At 36.8% G+C, this 23903-nt stretch overlaps 1 protein-coding gene across 7 annotated transcripts in view; it reads left to right on the top strand.

Moving 5' to 3' along the window:
- Nucleotides 1–23903, top strand: part of auts2a (activator of transcription and developmental regulator AUTS2 a) — a 718963-nt gene that overhangs the window by 93375 nt on the left and 601685 nt on the right. The gene's annotated exons all lie outside the window — the stretch shown is intronic.

A 23903-nucleotide genomic window follows, 5' to 3' on the forward strand; every position in this document is an offset into this window, starting at 1 on the left:
ACCTATCCTTGAAGCTTCGGCCGTCGCAGTCAACTTTCTTTTTTTTTTTTTTTTTTTAATGGCGCCATGTTAGAAAATTGGAAGTAAATATTCACACGGGGTAATGTTGCTTAGAATGCTGCTGCCTTTTAGTGGGTAAATGAGGAGCAGCATTTAGTGTGTAAGCCACTTCATATGCTGGTAGCAGTTCTGCTGACCATTAAATCAATTAAAATTTATTAAATCTGTCCAGATGTTAGTGATTTTATGACAGAGGCTGGGGGCCGGATGAAATTTGACGATGGGCCGCATTTGGCCCCTGGGCCGGACTTTGGACATGTCTGTACTAAACCATCTTGAGTGAACTCTCTTAGCTGGTGGGAAATGTTCATGACAGCGTTTAGTTACATTACATTTACTGGTGCGCGATAATTATTGGTCCGATAATTATCGGTCTGATAATAGGAATTATGACGTCATCCCGATAATTCCAATAACATTTATAATAGGACCGATAATATGTACTGTTGTGGCTTTACAGTTTACACATTTGTATGGGAAATCAGTTGACCATTTGCGGGGCATTGCTCCCACCTGCAGGTCAGATTAATTCACTGCATCTATTTTTTGTTACAGTAGTTTGGTTCAATCACTTACACATTGCGGTGTCTAGCGGTAGCATTGACAGTCGTGAATGCTTTCTGTTACGTTTCCGCCTCGGAAATATATGTAAGGGTTTTATGTTTACTATAACATATGGATGTGCAATATATGTTTACTTCTGTGGTGAAGGGTCATATGTACAGAACTTCAAGAAGTTGTGTTATAGAAGCCAGCCAGTGCTTTAGTAGCTCAAGCTAGTGTGCAATGCTCTACATATAATAGTTGTGTATATAAGTGTATTTTGCAGTTTGTTGTATATTGAGTATTGAATATGTGTATTTTTCTGTTGTACTTTCACAATATTTAGCCGAGTGCCTATAGATGTCCGGCCGGCAGATGTGTCTTTTACTTTCATTGCGCAAGCAGCGGCTGTGTTCCTGTGATTATGTTATTGTGGAAAATAATAGTTTTTGAACATTTATGAATTGTATTTGAATCGTCACGTGTCGAATCTCGATGAATCTTATAATCGATGTATTGGAATGCCGTTAATGCTATCGCTAAGATTTTTAGTCTCCCAAAACACATTTTTAGCACGTTATCGTCTCGTCATCGTAATGAAAAAAGGGTTTGTTGACGAAATATATTCGTTATCGTCATTGTTGACAAAAACAACACTGCACTAGAATGGAAAACTGATAACACATTACGATAAGGGTCTCTTAATTAACATTAGTTAATGCATTTTTTGATAATAACTCATGTTTAAGTAACATGAAAATAATTCATTTAATCCCTTATCTAACATTTATTAATATATTAACATGAGTTAATGCGTTAGTTAATGCATTTAAAGACAATAAATAATGTTTAAGTAACCTTACAATAATTAATATAGTTGTCTAACATTTATTAATGTATTAATTAACATGAGTTAATGCATAACCAGACAGTAACTAATAGGTTGGTAAAATTTAAAAAAAGAAAGAAAAAAAAAAGGCCTATATAGGGTCAGGGTAAGGGTTTAGGGTTAGTTAACTTAAGCAATTATAATTTCTTAGTTAAGGGACACATGTGCTACATTTTACAATAAGGGTCCAAAAAGCATTCAGTAATGGTTAATAAAGGTTAAGGTGGGGGGGGGGGGGGGGGGGACTTAAACATTTATAATTTCTTAGTTAAGGGACACATGAGCTACACTTTACAATAAGGGTCCAAAAAACATTCAGCAATGTTTAATTAAGATTAAGTAATACTTATGAGGTACGTTAATGTGAAATAATACCATACTTAGGGTTAGGTTATAATATATAATATATATAATACATTACTTAACATTAATTCACATATACATTAGTGCTTTAATAAAAAGTTATTAATGTATACTGGTACTAGTAAGTGATTATGTTATTTTAAAATGAGAAACATTGCTCTTTGAGTCCTTAGGTGATGCTAACCTAACCTTAAGTATGGTATTATTTCACGTGAATGTACCTCATAAGTATTACTTAACCTTAATTAACCATTACTGAATGCTTTTTGGACCGTTATTGTAAGGTGTAGCACATGTGTCCCTTAACTAAGCAATTATAAATGCTAAGTTAACAAACCGTAACCCTAAACCCTAACCCTATATAGGCCTATATATATTTTTAATTATACCAAACCATTAGTTACTGTCTGGTTATGCATTAACTAATGCATTTCCTAATGCATTAACTAATGCAGTAGCTCATGCAGTAACTCTTGTTAATTAATATATGAATAAATGTTAGCTAAGCATATATATTAATTATTGTAATGTTACTTAAACATTAGTTATTGTATAAAAATGCAATAACTAATGTTAATTAAGGGACCCTTATTGTAAAGTGTTACCAAAAAACTTTGGTTTTTATTTTCAAGTTCATTGTGGAACCAATCAATTCATACTCTTGTGAAATATCATTGCAGTTGTGTCCTTGAAACACCTCTGAATATGATTTGAACATGTATTGGACATTTCTTCTTTCTCTCTGTATCCTTGGCTTGCTCCCAGGTCTCAGTGGGGCTTTTGGACACATTCACTTAGATCTGTTATTTTGTGTGGGTGAGCAGATGAGGAAGTATGTGTGAATTTGTGTGTGTGTTTTTCTCAGACGATATCCATTGTTCCACTCAAGCAGCTAGTGTACGGTGTTGCAGAATAGACACACACACAAAGTTGGAACTTGTGCCAAGCACTAAAAAGCTGCAAAGCTCAGCCTCTGTCAGAGACGAGAGGAAGTGCGTGTTTTCACAGAGCAGTGTGCATCCTGTTATGTCTGACACGCAGGGACAATGATTTGACGTCCTTTCTCCTCCATGAAGCGCTGAGCGATTTGGCTTTCAAGTGTTTTGTGTTCCAAGAACCTTTTTCGTCACATTTGTCGCCATTCCAGTGTTCCCTGCTTTCATGGTGCTTTAACTTGCTTTGATCGTCACATGACAGCCTCATTCAGTCTGTCTGTGTGCCACTTGAAAGGCTCCATCATTCATCTGTCAGCAACACCATGACAGAGACCGACTGGCTGCATACAAAACAGTCCTCGAGTGGATATTTTAAGATGCCCGTGTTTATTTGCAAATCAATTTCTTGGTGATTACTGTGTGCTTGGTGTCTAGACTCTTGACAGCCAATGCTAAAAAAGCCAGCCTTGGGAATCCTCAAGTCTGGACTTATTTATTTTTGCTTCTAAGATTGCAGGTTGTTTATAGGATTAGGCACATTTTGTCACAACTAAAAAAGGAAACATAATAAATAACTTTTTTCTATTGTAGTGTTAGGTCAAGAATGATCAGCTGTGAATGAGCTTTGTTGGCTTTACTCAAATGGATCAGAGCGCCTTTATGAAATACCTTGCTGCTTCAGCTTATGCTGTGATGTACTGGTCGAATACCATTTTTGATACCAATACTTGTTAAAATGCGTGTCCATAAGTTTACTGGTAACTCATCCACTACTCTTGACGGCAAAGGACGTCTAATCCACCTGAGTTGGACTTCTATCGTTGTGAATGGGTGTCAGTTAATATTAATAATTTTAATACTATTCCAACAGGAGGAAGGTTGTTGATGTGTTTTTTAAGTTTGAGTTTGAGTGAGTTACCTTGTGGTCACCGCTCAATGTAAAAACAGTTGATTTTTAAAGCAATTCTGGTTCTTCTATCACCATCAATGGCTGCCAATATGTTAAAGAGAATTATTGGATTTTACACAGCTGTTTTTGTCTTCCCGAAATTAACCTGTTATAGGGATTATGAATAAATGCTGATGACCCTGTAGCCATAGTGTCACATTCTCAGTGATATTGTTGATTTTTGTTTCTATGTAGAGTTCCCTGAGTTTATTTGACTGTAATGTGGGAACCTCTTGGTACCTCATGATACGATACGATTTGCGATACAAAGCTCACGATGACGATGATCTGACAATATGGCGATACAACGATTATCGATACATTGGTCAGGAAATCATTCTAGGATATTCTACAAACAACTAATAAACAGGAAAACAAGCTTTTGCTGTGAATTGGAATGAGTTTATCATGAGCAGACGTCCAATCCGTTTGAACTGGGAGGGTAGCAACCAGTGTTGTGTTGTTAATCTTACTGAAAAAAAGTAATTAATTATAGTTACAAATTACTTCTCCCAAAAAGTAATTGCGTTAGTAACTCAATTACCTGAATGTAAGAGTAATTAGTTACTTGGCAAAGTAATTGGTGATAATTCCTTTTTTTTTTTTTCCTCAAACAAAAAAAAAAAAAAAAAAAACATTGGCCACACTATGTGAAGTTTTTTGTGGAGGTTTTTGGTACAATTGGTCCGAGCCCAATTCTTTACCCTAATTTACCCTTTACCCTGAATCAACTGTTAAAAGTTGTTAAAATTGCTCCCATTATTGCATTAGTTCCCTTCTCTCTACTTTCGACATATGAAAGTTTTAAAACTGGTTCATCATTTAAAGATAGATTCAAGTCAAGATTTTGCCGATTTAGAAGTATTTTAGATAAAAAGTTAATTAGGTTCGCTAGGAAGGTTCTCTACAACAGAGCCGTCCTAAAAAGCCTACTGCTTTAAGATGGCGGCTGTCTACTAACGCATTTAGTGCCATGTCTGTCATTTTGCATCTAGTTATATCTATATACAGTACATGTGATATCTACCATGTCTACCATATCTACCATAACAAGCGGGCGTAGTTTGTCGGCTATCGGCTACAACATGTATTATTGGAGCTACCTAGCATCGCGTTTGCTTGGCGTCACAACTTTCTTGCCTCCTCCCCGCTCCTGCTCTGCTCTGTCGGCTCGGTGAGTCCGTCTCCCTCAGACTTTTCGACCAATATAGTAACGCATAGTAACGCATGCCTTTCCGTCCTCAGTAACGGTAATGGCGTTGCCAAGATGAGAAAAGTAATTAATTAGATTACCCACTACTGAAAAAAATAACGCCGTTAGTAACGCCGTTATATTGTAACGCCGTTATTAACAACCAGGGTTGTAACGCCGTTATTAACAACCAGGGTTGTTAATAACGGTGTTACAATATAACGGCGTTACTAACGGCGTTATTTTTTTCAGTAATTAGTAATCTGGTTGTTAATAACGGCGTTAGAATATAACGGCGTTACTAACGGCGTTATTTTTTTCAGTAATTAGTAATCTAATTAATTACTTTTCTCATCTTGGCAACGCCGTTACCGTTACTGAGGAAAGGAAAGTCGTGCGTTACTATGCGTTACTAAGTTGGTTGAATTAAAAAAGTCTGAGAGAAACGGACTCACGGAGACAAGAGAGCAGAGCAGGAGTGGGGAAGACGCCGTTGCAACCGCGATGCTAGGTGGCTCCAATAATACCTGACTGTAGCCATAGCCAACAAACTACGCCCACATGACACGGTAGATATCATATTATGGAACTAGATGCAAATGACAGACACAGCTGCATTGGCAACATGTTTTGATGACTACATGCGTTAGTAAACAGCCGCCACCTTAAAGCAGTAGACCTCTCAGGAAGGCTCTGATGTAGAGATCCTTCCTAGTGAACCTAAGTCACTTTTTTTTTTTTTTTTTTTAAATCTAAAATCCTCCTAAATCGGCAAAATCTTAACTTAAACCTATCTTGAAATGATGAAACCGTTTTAAAACGTACACATGTTTAAAGTAGACAGAAGGGAACTAATGCAATAATGGGAGCAGTTGATTCACAACTTTAAATGACTTCCACACATAGCAAAGGTTACTATCTAGTTATCGCAATACCCTTGTGTCTAGTTAAGTGGAGGGTAAAGAATTGGGTTAGGGCCAATTGTCCCCCCAACCCTTTAAACTTCACATTGCGTGACCTGTTTTTTTTTTTTTTTGTGTGTTTTTTTTTGAGAAAAAAAAAGAAAAAGAAAATTATCACTAGTTACTTTGCCAAGTAACTAATTACTCTTACATTCAGGTAACTGAGTTACTAACGCAGTTACTTTTTGGGAGAAGTAATTTGTAACTGTAATTAATTACTTTTTTAAAGTAAAATTAACAACACTGGTAGCAACGAATGAACAAATTTCGCTGCTATCCCTCCCACTTCAAACGGATTGAACGTTTATGAGTGGTAGTGGCAGCCAATTCCAGGCAATGAGGTAATTTTGGGTCATTTACCTGTAGATTTTCAGTTACTTCCTGTTGATTTTGGGGTATTTTATGGGTCTCTCCCTGTTTATTTTCAGTTACAGAACAGGAAATGACCTGGGAATCATCCAAATGAATAGGTAGTGACTCAAACTCAACAGAAAACGACCTGTAAATGCCCTAAAATGAACAGCAAGTGACCTGTAAATGCCCTGAAAATCGGACAGAATGACTGTGAATGCTCTGGTTTCGAATGAACGAACATTCCCAGTCTAAATGGATTGGGCGTCGAGCACCGTCAATGCAGCCTTAGAGTTAACTGAGACACTATTATAGGAGAAGATTTTGGTAGCAACTTGTTGGATCCTTTTAATTAATTTTTTTTTTAGACATTGACACCTTTTTAAAACGATATCGCGATACTTGGCAGGAGCATATCGCTAACCTTTTGGGATACAAAGTATCACGATATTTCACTATTTCAATATTTTGTCACACCCCTACTGTAATGACTAGCAATTTTGTTGTTGTTTTTGAATGCTTGTAGAACACATCCCTCTGGATTGTTGTTTGATGTAGAAATTGTTATGTGGATGGTTGTATGGTGTATGGCTCAAGTACACATTACAGGAGAAAAACAACATTTCATAAATGACAGGTCCTACCATTCAAACAATGTTGACACTCCAGGACGTGCTGCCCAATTCAGATTTAATTGTTAATAATAATGGGAAGTTTCAAAACGCCTTTGTGGCAATTTTGAAGATTTCATTCTACCTGACACAACAATAACCCAACCAGATAGTGTGATATCATGAAGATAAAATGTTTAATACACCTTTTATCTACCATTGTTCCTTGGCATTTTTCGTTTTGTGGATCATCGGTGACGTTTTTCACCTGTCCATGACTTACAGGTAGAGATGTCCCGGTTGCATATTTTTGCGAGCGAGCCACCTGATTTTGAGAATCTGCCAATACCGAGTCCCGATCAAATATCGTTAAAAAATATTTTTTATTGACCTTTTTTTTTTTTTTTTTTTTTTTTTTTTAATGTGAACAAAAGTTCCAAACATATTTATTACAGTACTGTGCTGTTTACAGTACGTCCTCTTCCGCCTGTTCCGGGAGTGTTGCGGGGTATAAAACATATATATTTTGGTTTCTTTCGTCAGTGGCATTGTAATTCTGGATTATTTTGTACATTTTAGCCCTTAAAAAAATATGTGTAGTTACTCCACTTTCACCCCTTATTTGGTTACTAGTTGGAAACTAATGCCTCGTGCAAAATTTCAGCTGGATATGAGGATTTTTGAGGGTAGCACACAATCCCAGACGTTTTTACATACATTTACTTATCTCTGCTTCCTATAGTTGTATCGGCTCAAGAGTACCAAGGCTTGCATAACTCCATTAACTATAAAAAAAAAACTCACCTAATCCATACGTAAACAATTTACTAATAAAATATAATGTCCTCAGCTATTTTACAGTTTTTTTTTTGCAGAACATGACTACTCTCTGTGCAACGGTTCAGTTAGCCCACGGTTCGGTTTGAGCCTCGGTTTTGGGATCTCGGTTTCGGTTTGCTTTTTGCATTTTTTTTTTTTTTTTTTTAAACTGCCTTTATTTTGCTTTTAAGAAAATGAAATTTAAAAAATGAAATAAACACTTAAAATGTAAACATGTTCGACTGTTAAAATGCCTCTTAGCTCTTTGGCTAGTTTAGTGACTGACTACTGAAATACACACACAGTAGTAAAAAAGTTACTTGGCAAAGTAACTGGTGTTACCTTTCATGTTTTTTTTTTCATTTAAAAAAAACAAAAACAAAAAAAACATAGAACCTTTGCTATGTTTGGAGGTCATTTAATGTTCTGAATCAACCGTTAAAGTTGATAAAATTGCTCCCGTTTTTGCATTAGTTCCCTTCTGTCTACTTTTGACATGTGAAAATTTTAAAACTGTTTCATCATTTAAAGATAGACTCAAGTCAAGATTTTGCCGATTTAGGAGTATTTTAGATAAAAAGTTACTTAGGTTCACTAGGAAGGTTCACTACAACAGAGCCTTTCTGAGAAGTTTACTGCTCTAAAATGGCGGCTGTTTACTAACGCTACCGAGTCTGTCATTTCGCATGTAGTTCTATATGCATGAGATATCTAGGCGTAGGTTGTAGGCTGTCGGCTACAGTCAGGAAATATTGGAGCCACCTAGCCTAGCATCGCGTTTGCTACAGCGTCACAACAAACACTCTTCCCTCTCTGTGCCTCTGACTTTTCTCGCGTCATTCAACCAACGTATTAACGAACGGAGGAAAAAAAAACGTAATGCATGAAAAACGTACAGAATGTGAACGTAACGTACGGCGTACACATTTAAAAATCAGTGCTCACTTGTACAAATTACGCCGAGACCGTAAAACTTGACGGGTATGAATTATAGTGGACTGTCACAGTTAGGTTGTAGCACTCTGTAGCACGGGACGTCCAACTATCAGTGGTCACGGCGAAACTATGTGCATTAGCGAAGTCATCTTCGATGGCTTTGAGTGCCATTTCATAAATGTCGGGGAATACGTTGTTGGAGAAATATGTCCGCGAGGGAACAACGTAACGTGGGTCAAGCGTTGCAAATAAATTAACGAAGCCCGCCGTGTGTTTTCACTGGTGTCATCTCCGGGGTTGTCCTGCTCTGAGAAAGTGATATCTATGGGTGATGCCGGCTGAGGTGCCGGAGTCTTGTTATAAGTGTTGCCATTAACATAGGGAACAAGCGCTGAGCAATGCTTGCAAATTTTTGTTGTTTTTTTTTGTTAATATTTTATCTCCCTCCTATTTTCTCTCCCACCGCATTGTAGTCCACGGGGAAACCGAAATGTTGCCACACCGCGGATTTGAAAGAAGCCAGTGCTCCCTCAAAATTCGGTCTCTCCACTCCTCCGCTCGCCATAGCTTTTTGTTTTCTTTCTTGTTTCACTTTCACTTTGCTCGTAAGCGAGAGAGGGCATTACTCGGCTTCTATTACACAGGTGCTTGACAGCGTTCGGACATTTGCTTGCGGCGGGGCGGGAATTTCTCCACAGCTGTGCTTCATGTCGCACACAGAGCTCGACTAATTCATTCCACAAGCGTTCGGAATAAATTAATTGCAAAACCGAAAAGGCTCGGTTCTTAAAGGTGTATTGAACCGTACAGGGCGAACCGTACGGTTCGGCTTTGAACCGCAAACCATTGCACTCCTACTACTCTCTAGCTATTCATTAGCTATTTGCCCCTGCCTTTGCGTTCACAATAATAATGGCTGGCACACAGTCTACAGATGCAATTTTTTTCTGATTGGATTGAGTGAAAGCAGCATTTATTGATGCAAATGTCCATCCAAACTTCAGGTTCTAAAGCTTTTATTTTACTACCACAATGAACTGAAGAATACTATGAGAGAATCTGCGCCAGTGGCTGTGAAAGCTTTTAAAAACTGGATGTTTCGGGACCAGTTTCGCCTGAACAAGAAAGAAAAGTGGGGTCGTCGGGACGTATTTGTGTTTGGTGTCCAAATCTATATCCCTGCTTGGATGGAAGAAAGTGTTGCTGTTGTTGCTCCCAACGTTGATCTACACTTAACTCAAGCAGTTGCTGTCTTTTTCAACCTACAACAATGCTAAGTCCAATGCTACAAATGCAACATTTCAGTGGCATCTTTAGTACCTGTCTAAAACTGTGACTACCTTGTGCCTGTTTAATTATGGTATGTCCACTGAAGAGAAGGAAGGGATTGCTTCCACTATGACCCAACTTTCACGTCATAGAAATGGACGACTGAAAGCCACTGTTACGCTTACACATGTTGAGAACATTCAACTACATGAATTTGCTCGACCTGGCACAAAGTCGTTCTTTGAAATTCTTGGACTGAGCTTTCCTAAATTCTTGCAGCATCCACCTGGCGAGTGGCAAAATCAAACATCATATACAGCTACTGCTGAAGTCGTGAAGGGGTTTGCAGTCATCAATGATCATGCTGAGCGTAGAGTTGCTCTGATTCAAGACTTCAATCAACACTTGACAGAGAATGAGAAACCGCTGCAATTCATATTGCAAGTGGTAGAAGCGCACAGGAACTATTTTCCAACAGGAAATGTTTTCCAATAGGTAACATGCCTAATTATGTAGACTAGTCATTGTCAGGAAATTAACCTAAGTGCAACACGTCCGTATTGTTATTTTTCATTGTAACCGTTTTTGTACGTAACCAACCAAACATATACTGCACTTGTGGTACCAGTAAAAATTATCGGAATTTTTTGGGCATTTGCTTAATACTGCTAGCTGGTAGGATTAAGGAAAATCTGATTTTTTTTGATAGGTACATCTCTGGACCGCACTCAAAAAATCTATTAATGACACCACAAGCAATGACGAAAAGTGCTTTTTGCGGAGTGTAAAGCTGTTAGCGGTTTAGCGAACGTACTTCTGGTGAACATTTCAAAATAAAGGCACGTCACGTTTGTCATAAATAACGCTTTCTTCAGTTAATCCCACAAACATCAGAATTAATACTACAATATGTAAACAATATAATACTACAGAATTCAGATTTTACACTTAGAATAACTTTAAAATGACACCATTTTTAAAAATTATGATTGGCAATTAATATAATATAATACATACAGTTGTGGTCAAAAGTTTACATACACTTGTGAAGAACATAATGTCATGGCTCTCTTGAGTTTCCAGTTATTTCTACAACTCTGATTTTTCTCTGATAGAGTGATTGGAACAGATACTTCTTTGTCACAAAAAACATTCATGAAGTTTGGTTCTTTTATGACTTTATTATGGGTGAACAGAAAAAAGTGATCAAATCTGCTGGGTCAAAAATATACATACAGCAGCGCTAATATTTGGTAACATGTCCCTTGGCCATTTTCACTTCAATTAGGCGCTTTTGGTAGCCATCCACAACCTTCTGGCAAGCTTCTGGTTGAATCTTTGACCACTCCTCTTGACAGAATTGGTGCAGTTCAGTTAAATATGATGGCTCTCTGATATGGACTTGTTTCTTCAGCATTGTCCACAAGTTCTCAATGGGGTTTAAGTCAGGACTTTGGGAAGGCCATTCGAAAACCTTAAATCTAGCCTGATTTAGCCATTCCATTACCACTTTTGATGTGTGTTTGGGGTCATTGTCCTGTTGGAACACCCAACTGCGCCCAAGACCCAATGTTCGGGCTGATGACTTTAGGTTATCTTGAAGAATTTGAAGGTAATCCTCCTTCTTCATTAACCCATTTACTGTCTGTAAAGCATCAGTTCCATTGGCAGCAAAACAGCCCCACAGCATAATACTACCACCACCGTGCTTGACGGTAGGCATGGTGTACTTGGGGTTAAAGGCCTCACCTTTTCTCCTCCAAACATATTGCTGGGCATTTTGGCCAAACAGCTCGATTTTTGTTTCGTCTGACCACAGAACTTTCCTCCAAAAGGTCTTATCTTTGTACATGTGATCAGCAGCAAACTTCAGTCGAGCCTTAAGGTGCCGCTTTTGAAGCAAGGGCTTCCTTCTTGCACGGCAGGCTCTCAGTCCATGGAGATGCAAAACACGCTTGACTGTGGACACTGACACCTGTGTTCCAGCAGCTCCTAATTCTTGGCAGATCTGCTTCTTGGTGATTCTCGGTTGAATCTTCACCCTCCTGACCAATTTTCTCTCAGCAGCAGGTGATAGCCTGCGTTTTCTTCCTGATCGTGGCAGTGACAAAACAGTGCCATGCACTTTATACTTACAAACAATTGTTTGCACTGTTGCTCTTGGGACCTGCAGCTGCTTTGAAATGGCTCCAAGTGACTTTCCTGACTTGTTCAAGTCAATGATTCGCTTTTTCAGATCCATGTATGTATATTTTTGACCCAGCAGATTTGATCACTTTTTCTGTTCACCCATAATAAAGTCATAAAAGAACCAAACTTCATGAATGTTTTTTGTGACAAAGAAGTATCTGTTCCAATCACTCTATCGGAGAAAAATCAGAGTTGTAGATATGACTGGAAACTCAAGAGAGCCATGACATTATGTTCTTCACAAGTGTATGTAAACTTTTGACCACAACTGTATATATACAATATATTGTAGTATACTATAACAATAATGCTAGACATTTTTTTTTTATAAGAATTGTTTTGAATAATATGGGAAAGGCGAAGTCAGTGTTCTGAATCTATTTACATTCCATTTTTTTGCACTAGTAAATTCTATCAACTAAGCCTGCCAATATCGTTTGAACATCGCCATCGCAAGGTGCGCATGCGGAATAGTCACATCGCAGGACGTGCAAATTTTTTTCTTTTTTTCAACATTTAAACTTTTGTTTTACTTCATGAACGCAGCAAGTGTGCAGATCCTGGATTAGACTGAGTTATACAAATTAGGGCCCATGGCGCCATTTTTCAGAGCATCGGAATTTAAAAACAACATACATTCATGTTTTTCTGTTTCATGCTCTTACAGCACCACAGTGTCTCACTCTCCCTCCTGCTAGGCAGCGCGACCAAACTGTTTTTCTTCTTCAAAAGTGTAGCTGTCCCGAACGGAGCTATTCAAGTTATTTGGTTAAAATTTTGTCGTTTTAATATCGCAATATAATATCGCAAACTCCCCAAAAATCCCAATGATATTTTTTTTCCAATATCATTCAGGCCTACTATCAGCATTTGACCTCAGTGTTCATGTGTGATTAATTATTGTTATTTACATGTTTATTTGTACTTAAATAAGGAATTTGAGTGTTCCAAAATGTTTTTGTGAATTAATAAGCGTCAACAAAAATTTAATTGCTAAATTTGTAAAAAAAAAAAAAATTAAAAAAAAAAAAAATATATATATATATATATATATATATAACATATATATATTAGTCGACTATTTGTAACAATAGTCAGCTGACTGATCGGGAGAAAATTAGTCGTTTGGGACAGCCCTACTGGAACATATTTCCTCCACACCCTTCTCACCTTTTTAACCCCTGACCGATTTTCATGCCTGGATTGGATCGGGGACAACCCTACTTAAAGGTCATATGCATAAGGATTGCGTACATACTACAGAAGTATTGGATAGTTGTCAGATTTATAGCCTCGTACAAGTGAGCCCGAGTTGACTTTGAAAAAAAAAATTTGAAAAAATATAAAAAATCTAATCAATGTTGCATGTGGGCAAAGGTGTCAGATTTGAACTGCGGGTTGAACATAGCCTTTTTTTAAAAGAAAAATAAAATAATTAACATTAAAAAAACTTCTCATGTACCAGGCTGTAAGTCCATTTTAATCACCAAGATTGCATTCATCTGTTATAATCAGACACAACATTTGCCTAACCCGTTACCACTGCATCCTTTCAATGTGTTTGACACGACAGGTTTGTGACAGTTGACAGTTGGCACAGATTGCACTGAGACAGGGTGTCACTACTGCAAAGTGTTGTCTGTCCTCCCTGATGTATGAGTAGAATCAGTGCCCTGACAAGCTATTAGTTATGGTCTCACACAACGCACTGACACAATCAGCTTCATGTAATTGCCTTGATGATTTAATAGCCTTTAAGTGTGGCATCAGCTTATGTATATGTCTGGGCCCTCCCAGAATATACAGTGAGCTGCCATCTCTATTTAAAATTGACCAAAGAAAGCTTTGACAGACAGGTGAAAAGGAAAGAGCAGACTGTCATTCAGGCCTTACAGATTTGTCACACTCTGGCACATAGCTAATCGTCCCTAGACACCTCTCGGCCTCAAAGAAAATCATGCAGCTCTGGATATGCTAACTGAAAAGTAACAGCCCCTTGAGACAGAACCCACTGCAGTTTATTGAAAATAATACCAACAGGTTACTGACTATCACAATGCAAACTCCATTCTTCCTGCCAGCAAACTCTTTGTCAGGCCTACAGTGCATCTCCAAGGAGAGTCTTGTTCACTGGAAAGGATGCAATTTTAGTGGCAATGCTCAGTTTGCCTTAGTATATTACCAGTGGACTCCTTGAACATTAGTATTTTTGAGGTATAAAAAGCTGCCAGGAATAGTTGAACCACAGGGAAGGGTTATTTCTTTTGCATTTTGCTCTCTGAGTCGTGGCGATGAACACATCTTTCTCTAATTCTCTGTGGTGTACTGAATATCAAGATCACACTAGGATGGGGCGAGTAAATATGATCTTCAGTATTTAATAATGTACTGATATTATGTAGAGAGTGTTTCAAAATGATATAGATTCCGTATTATTTGTGAATGAAATACACTATAGTATGCAATGATGTTACTTCGGTAAATGGTGCTGTCTTTAAGACAAGATTACAATACACAACAGATGAATGCAACGAATTGCAGTTTTGGCTTTCCTTTCAACATCAATATAATGTGGGCTGTTTCATTAAACTTTGGCACTGATACAGTACGTAACAACCTCCTTTTACTTCCTTTAGTTTAACTTCTTATACTTAGGACATTACCACATCTACCACTGTCCAATAAGCATGAGCAAATAAAATAGGATAAATAATAAGGCTGCAACAACTTGTGGAATCCATAACTTTACGAAATGTCCAGAGTTATATTGTCTTTTTGTGTCGTTAGATCCGGTGTGCCTCCGTCAGAGGTGAGAAAATGAAGCCAATAGCGTACTGCACGAATGCTATTTTTAGACAGCAAGGCTGCGTGACGTCACCATCGTAAACGGGAAGGGGGTATTGCTTGTTTTCTGCCGGTAATGTTTCAAAAAAGAATAAGCGGAGTAAACACTGCTGCTATGGAACTTGTAGAAACGACTCTAGAATTATGACCTATATGTGTATACCTATACATATGAAGAATGTTTTCTTCATACGTTTCCCGAAGCCAAAGACTCGGAGGGAAAAGATGTGAACAATGGATAAACTTGTCCAAAAGACCAGTTGAACGCTAGCAAGGTGAAGCCATTCACCTTCATATGCAGTAAACATTTTGTTGGGGCCATGGTCCTACAGATCGACAATCCTGATCCATTGGCTGCCCGAAGAAGTAAGCAATTTTGATATTTTTACTTATTTTTTAGTGTGGGGTTTTAACGTGCTGCTTCTGTCTAACAATGAATAACACTGACAATGGGAAAACCCATTGGCAGTGTATCAAATACTTGTTCTTGTTATTTATATATATATATATATATATATATATCACAACAGTCGTGTAGGCCTACCTATTTTTCTAAAATATGGATATTTAAATAAATTAGCCATGTTTGCTCCTTGTTCTTTTTGTAGTAAGCCTGTTCATGCCTACAGGTAACCTCTAGATTTAACAGCTTTACCTTTTCTGTTGTAAAGAAACAACCTTAATAAGGGGGAAGTGTAAATAAACTAATAGAATTAAGATTTGCTATTAATGAAAAAATTTAAAGTGGTTGTTGGCTGTCACTGAGTAGCATTTGTGATTGCTACACAAAAATAGCAATGTAAATTACCCCAAGAATGGTCAGAGACGTAAGACAACCAGAGAATATAATATATAAGAAAGACAGGGCATATGGTGATAAAGGATAGCTTGTTGAAACAGGAGAATGTCATCGTCAGTGGCATAAGGCAATACACATAAGAAAAAGGTGCCGATAAAAAAAGCTACCTCTGGTTCTGGTCGGTTTTTTTCCCCGTCTTTTTTTAGCCCTCGACACTCAGCCATCTCTTTAACTGAACATTTGTATGCTGGTGCCAGTGAACTTGGCACCAGCGACATCATTTTCGGATAGAATTGGTCTCGGAATCTCGTTCGTACACTATTTACATGCATCTAGCACAAGGGACAAACGTTTGTTTGAGTTTGACCCCCCCCAGCTACATTTGCTAACATCATGAAGATTAATGAGCAAACATGACGTGTTACGTGCGGTACGATATTGTATTCCTTGTACTCTTTGTTGATGAGACGTTACTACTGCGCATGGAGCGGTAAGCTAGTTATCGTTATTGCTAATCAGAGCCTTAAGTGTCCGTTTGTATTGTTTTGGATAAGCATATTAACGCTTCAGTTGTTGTTAGATGGTAAAGTTGTCTCATTGCTTTTTATCAAGAAACAACACACATGAATCCATTCACATAACAGTTTGGTCTCCTTTCAACACAAGCTCCCGTTCAAACTGTAAATTGTCATACAAGAGTGAGTGCTTCGAAATTGGATGTGGATTGTACCGTATTGGCCTGAATATAAGACGGTGTTTTTTGCATTGAAATAAGACTGAAAAAGTGGGGGTCGTCTTATATTCGTGGTCTAGACATTATACCCATTCATGACGCTAGATGGCGCCAGATATCATTGAAGCGAATGCTGAACTTGAGAAATAATGTTCTGTAATGACAGATCTCAGCTACTCTCAAGTTTAACCAGTTTTCATTATTTTATTGCAATATTTTTCCTTATTTAGATTAAGACTACAGTTACAGTTAGACCTCACTTTGACGGTTATTGCAGTTATTGCAATTTTGTTGTTTTATCACAATAGATTGGTTTATTTACATTTCAAAAACCAGAAGCCATTCATTACCGAATGTGATTGTACTTTAATTTACATATTTAAATGTTCAGATATTAAGATTCGAATGAGGCAAAATAGCATGCTTTTTCTCTCAAATACATTGTTATAATCATTTGTTTCAGGTGTACTGTAATTATTTTCTGTACAAAAATTAATATGGTGTTCAAAAAGTCTTTTTTCAAACTTGAGTCTTGAAAGAGAGGGGGTCGTCTTATAATCAGGGCCGTCTTATATTTATGAATTTATGAACAACTGTTTGATGAAGAAAATGGATTCATTACAGTCTGGCTTCTCTTTATTCGATTTTGTTTAGTTTGTGTAAAGAAAATAAATGACACATTGACACAATTTATATCAGCACTTTGCCCACAAGATGAAAGATGTCAATCAGCAGCACTTTTTTTTATTTGAATGAACAGGACTTTTGTGTGATTTATGTACTGAGAAATTATTTTTATGTTTGATACTCAGAACCTTTATTAAAAAAAACAAGTCAAGAAGCTGTAATAAAATATTATTTTTGAAGAAAATCGTCATCTATTTTGTTTTCATTGTTACTTGCAACATGCCCCAAACAACTTTAATTTAAATTGTGAAGGTAATTGAAAAAAGTGATATTCATCCGATTGATTGATTAATTAATGATCCGTTTAATCAATTATAAAAATAATCCTTAGTTGCAGCATAAATAAATAAACAAAAATTCATGTTCTGTCTTGCCCTATATATGGATATTTCCAATAACTGGTGGACACAAAGTTGCTTGTTTTAGTGGTACTTTAATGGGCAAGACGCGCAGTGGTGTGTCGTAGTGAACCCTTCAGATACAGTATAACTTCTTTGTAGCTTGCATATTTTTAGTCACACAAATGGTGCAACTCAATCTGATTTTCAAATCCTTGACTTTGATTTAATGCTTGTTAGGGTTTTGTATTGGATTTTATATGCACATCATGGAATTTATCTATTCTCAATTCGTCAACATGAAGTAGACCGTGAATTTGGTTCTAGTAATTTTATTTCTCTCTCTCGATGATGATGATAAAGGATAAAAACTCTGCCTCAGAACTGCTTAACGAGTTCAGAACTCAATGGCTGATTGAGATACAGTAATTGCACAGCTCCTATAACTAAATGTACATACTGGTATACTGTATTTGAAATTAAGAAGAGCTAGTAGATGAAGTAAATTTTTTTTGTATGTTTATATATGAACATGGACTGGATGTGTATTTATTTCAAAGACAGATTTGAACTTTGGTTTTAAAGGTACTGTACCTGTATATTTTCATATGAATTACCAATGGCCATTTATGATTATGTTACTGGATGTCGTACAAATACTGCAGGCTCCATCAGCCTCGTCCGTGCTTGTATGATTTGAAAAGTAAACTCCTTATCTTTGCTTCTGGGCTTAGAGTGTTATAACACAGAGGTCCTCTAAATGAGTCAGAAAGATAACCGAGCAGACTGAAATCTGGTTCTTTATCTTTGTCTTAAGTCCCATCCACATGTTGATCTTTCAACCACACTACATTCATACAATCTGGTAAATTAGTCAATTTTTTAAAATCAGTGTTTCAGATATCCATCTGAACTAATCCCGTGCTTCATTATGAAAAAAATTCTAGAAGACGACTTCTTTACATTAAAAGTCTGTGAGTTACTGTATCGTTCTTTAAAAAGATTATACTATTTCTTTTAACAGATTATAACGTGTATCAGGGTGTTCAAATCTATTAACTAGGGATTTACCGAAAGCAAAATTCTTGGCCGAAGCCAAATTTTGGAAACACTTAGCTGAAAAATTGAAAACTGAAAGGCCTAAAAATACACAAGTATATAATTAATTTTTATTTCATTTAGAAAAAAATAAACTTTATATGATTAATTTCCAATTAATGCCCTTCTCCTTTTTCTTTTAACTCATTCACTCCCAACCATTTTCACCGGAGCAAGGCCCTTTGCTCCCGGCCGTTTTACTGGATTTTGACTGATTTTGCAAGGCCCACAGAAAATTCTGTTCTATTACTATATAAACATGGAACCCACCAAAAGAAAGATTAGACTCTCTTCTTTCAGCAGAAAAAAGTGAGTTCATATCTTTTTCTATTCTTCAGAAATCAGCATTAGAAAATAGCTTAATTTGAGCAATTTTCCAATTTCTGATGAAAAAACAGAGAAATTGAGCTTTTTGTAAAAGCATACATTTCAAACATAACTTTGACTTTAAAACAGCTATTTTTCACTTTTGTGACATCCCAAACATCTGAATAATGCTTTTGTTCTACAAAATATCATAAACAACAAGACAAATGATTTGATCGCAAAGTAACAATTTATTTACACATAACTAAGCTACTGTACTGTTGAACTATTTGCGCACATAACAACGGGGAAGGCTCTCGGCTGCTCCCGGTTGAATGAGGTGGCTCCCAGTAATCTGATGAGTCCGGATCAAGATCGGTCTTACTTTTTTCATCATCTTCATCATCTTCATCGTTGGTTTCAACCTCAGGTTCAGGAGTAACACAACGTGAGCTCCGCGTGTGGAACCTGACGCTGTTGTGGCCGTCATAGTCTGTCTCATTAAGATGGATTTTTTTTAATCCTTCTTTGACGATGGTTTCGTTTTCTTTTCAAAACACCCCTCCACTGTCGTTTGCTTTTTTTCCCGATCGTTCTCCACACTTTTCTCGAATTGTCACGCGTCGTCACAAGATCCCTCCAACTTCCGTTTCCTGACTATTTTTCTTCACTTCCTTTCTTGGCCCGAGATGAGTTCTGACAAAATGCGCTACTGCCCTCCAGTGGCCAGTTTTATTGCTTTAAAATGAGTTTTGAGCATTGTGCATTACAGTTTAGGTGCAACAGTACCTAGAGAGTCCTCTTGTCAAAAAAAACGTAAAAGACATATAAATACGTTTTTGTGACACTGAAACAATTAAAAATAGAACGCAAGCAATGAGCAAATCAGGCAGATATACGTAAAATATGGTCCCTTCTCTCCCCTGATGTTTTGCGCATACGAAGTCTCCCAAATGTTTTGCGGTGAAAACCATTAGAACTACCTAAAACGCAAGCTCTTTAAAAAACATTTTTGCGCCAATGGCCAGCAAGGTGCACAATGTGTTTGAGTACACAAGCAATTTAGTGTCTGCAATCTGAGATCTTAGTAAATCAATCCCCAATTTGATTCTGTTTGCATTACTTAGAGAGAAAGACTCTCAGTGGTACAGAAAAAATAAAAATTGACAGATGCGATCTCTCAAGCACTTTTAATCTAACTGTATTGCTTCCTCAGCATTGAAGAAAAATATTTCTAAAAGTTGTCGTGTGAAGGAGAAAAAGATGACTCAACTAAAAGCCAATTACCGCCGTTCTTCTATTTGCAAGGTTTACTAAGGCCTGCTGAAGTGCACAAAAACAACAAAACCTGTCAGAGTAGAATCGATTTAGCTGAGAAAGGGACACACTGGCTGGAAACTGCTTTCAGTTTAATTCAATTCTGCTTCTGTGAAATGACCAGCAATGCTGAGCTTTAATCTTTCCTCTTCCCTTTCAAGGACATCTTTCTGAAATCTGAAGAATGCACGTATTATCTTTTGGCTTTTAGAATATTAACTGGAATCAAGATATGTGAGCAACATCTTTCAATCAAAATAAATCGGTGTATTCATGATGTAATGTGTTAAATTTCACGCTATGATGTGATACGGTTCATGTTACGATGCAATAATTTTGACCCTGACCAGTTCACGTTCACATTTAATGCGTGACATTTCACGTTTAAACATGGCAAGTAGTATCTAAAAGCACTTGTGCGGCAAGCAAGAAGCCTGGGTCCAATTTCCAGCCAATGCAGCAGTGGTGTTCTTCCATTACTGCTGGATGACTTTTGACATACTGAAACTACATGAAACGAAGACTTTTAGTAAGGTAAAGAAACCATCTGGGAATCACTCAGGCCACCTAGTCTTCAATCTAGAGAGCTGTTTTCAACTTAAATTTTAATGTTCAAAATGTCATTCATGTTATGATGCCATACTTCTCATGTTAGAATTAGGGCTGTCAAACGATTAAAATTTTGAATCGAGTTAATCACAGCTTAAAAATTAATTAATCGCAATTCAAACCATCTATAAAATATGCCATATTTTTCTGTAAATTATTGTTGGAATGGAAAGATAAGACACAAGACGGATCTATAGATTCAACTGTACATAATTACTGTATTTGTTTATTATAACAATAAATCAACGAGATGGCATTAACATTCTGTTAAAGCGATCCATGGATAGAAAGACTTGTAGTTCTTAAAAGATAAATGTTAGTACAAGTTATAGAAATTTTATATTAAAACCCCTCTTACTGTTTTCGTTTTAATAAAATTTGTAAAATGTTCAATCAAAAAATAAACTAGTAGCTCGCCGTTGTTGATTTCAATAATTACACAATGCTCATGGTGCTTAAACCCATAAAATCATTCGCACCCAAGCGCCAGCAGAGGGCAACAAAACACCAAAAAACATAAGTAACAAGTAGACATGACACTGTGCTGTCATTTTAATCTGTTTGAGCGGGGCATGTGCGTTAATTGCATGAAATATTTTAATGTAATTAATTAAAAAAATATATATAAAAATACTGCCCGTTAACGCGATAATTTTGACAGCCCTAGTTAAAATGCAATATTTTTTTTATCTATAATTCAATAAGACACAATTATTTTCCATTATACTGCAATAAGTCTCACTATTTAATGCGCTGTTAAACTTTCCTGTTAACGTTTCCTAAATTTTAACATGGTACCGTTACATTACACACATTGGTAGTTTAAACTTCAAGGCAGAGGTTTGCATGGGGACGGTTATGACATAACACTACTAACTTTTCACGATGCTCAAATTGTCCCCACCAACTTTTAAGCAACCTTATTTGCATTATATTATGAATTCCGTTAAATAGGTAATTTACGTATTACTTAATTTTATGTACTGTATGTTGTAAGGACAGAATTGACCCTACTATTACTTAGTGAATTATTTTCATTATGTCCGGACTTACATTTACCCCTTTTCTTTTGCTGAATGTGCTGGTCCATATTTTTATTCTCAAACGCATGTTTGATTGGCTGATGACTTGTACACACACACACGCGCGCACGCACAATGCCGACAGAATTACATTTCTACGACATGCCGCCTCCTCCACCCCTTTTGCAGAGGAGGGATATTAGAGGGTTTTTTTTTTTTCAGCTACCGGCAGCAGTCACTGTGAGGTTTGTAAAAAGACGGGAGGTGGGGAACACAGGATTAATTTTGCTACTGAACGTCCGACCTGCATCAGAGTTAGCGTAACATTAAGCTGTGTGAACTTGCTAACCTGCAAAACTCGAGTAGGAAGCTGCTTAGAGTTTCCTACTGTATGGTTTTTCTACTGTTAACGTTAATTAAACTGTGAAAAATGTAGTTAACTCTGCTGGAAACTATAGAAAAGTGTGAGCAAGAAACTGCGTAGACAGAGAGGTCCCAGTCTCTCTGTGTCAGTCAATTTTAATTTTTTATTTTTTTGTTTATGTGGTCTGAAAGCAGCCCAAAGGAATGTTCATTTTCTGTTGAGTTTGTTTGTGCTTGTGGACAAAAGCAGTAGTGTTTTACCTGAAGGAAGGGTTCATATTTATTTATTTATTTTTAAAATTAATTTAATTTTTTAATTCCCAGAGAAAGAAGTTTTTTAGTTATATTTAATTTAATTATTTAGACAGACAATGAGTTGTCTTAATAAAAACATTTTTTTTCATTCCTGAATTTTGAAGAGATTATTAAAAAGTTTGTATTTATTGTGTATGTTAATATAATTTATGTTCAATTATTGCAATTGAAAATTTGCTAATATAATCCAGACATTTATTCTGGAAGTTTTCAAAATGTTTCTTTTGTTGTTTTTGAAACAAAGGTTTGAATCAAACGGTGTATCAACTAACTAATACACATGAAAGTTAATAGAAGTCAATACAGATTTATTTTGCATTGATCATTTAGCCTTTTTTAATTAGTTTTCCTCAATTGCTTTAGTACGTTTCTCTCAGATCAGACTTGCAATTCCCAAAAGTACTTGGTCAATCCTCACAAAATAGCATCACTAGTGCACATCAAAAAAGCAGTTTCTCATTCCTTTGAGCAAGTTGATGTTTTTGTTCATCAATGAAAATGATTTTGTACAATTCTCTGCTGTTTCCTACATTATCAGTGGCATCTGTCATGATGGTCAACATGGATGACCATGGGTCTCTCTTGAATAGTCTCACCACACACGATATTTAGTCATTACTTCATTGCATAAGTCTTTACATGCAAAAAGAATGAACATGTTATCAGAATATGTCAACATGTGTGTGCTTATTTCTAAGCATTTTCAATACTTATTTTAACTTGCCAAAATTTGTGATAGTTTGGGACACTGTTGGTTTCCACCACTCCGACATAATCGGGGAATGGTTTGCAACCCACAACAGAATGGTAATGGTATTAGTGAGAAATGTAGCCCTGACCCCCGGTCACACAATCTGTTTGGTCTCATTAATGTCCCATCCCCAGCAAAAACTGTACATGCAGGTTATGCTGTCATATTGTCCCTACCAGTGTCGAGACCAAACCTACGCCCTTGAGTTACCAGTGGTAGAATTCTTGCTTACCATGCGAGAAGCCTGGGTCCGATCAGCCAATGCGGCACCGACGTTTTTCCATTAACCATTTATGAGTGCCTTTTTCCGTTAAAAGCATGGAAGAAAGACTTGATTTACTGCCATACCACGATAACTTAAATTTTTTATACCTTCTAAAGGTATGGCTCCAGATCTGACTCGCTTTGTGATGACACTTACAAAAATGGCTACTCCTCCGATATTCATCAATATCAGAATGAAATTTGGTAGGTATATTCCAGCTATGCAGACTGATTTTTAACTTTTGTCTCAGGTCCCAGTCTGATTAATTAATTGCCAACTTATTGTTGCTGGTATTTTCCTATTTAGTCAGTTGAGAACATGCTCGCTCTTTGGGTGTTTTTATCATGAATTTGATAATGTGATGCTTAATTTTGTCTTTAACGATTA

Source organism: Corythoichthys intestinalis, chromosome 18 (assembly GCF_030265065.1).
Source record: "Corythoichthys intestinalis isolate RoL2023-P3 chromosome 18, ASM3026506v1, whole genome shotgun sequence".
Lineage (NCBI taxonomy): Eukaryota > Metazoa > Chordata > Actinopteri > Syngnathiformes > Syngnathidae > Corythoichthys > Corythoichthys intestinalis.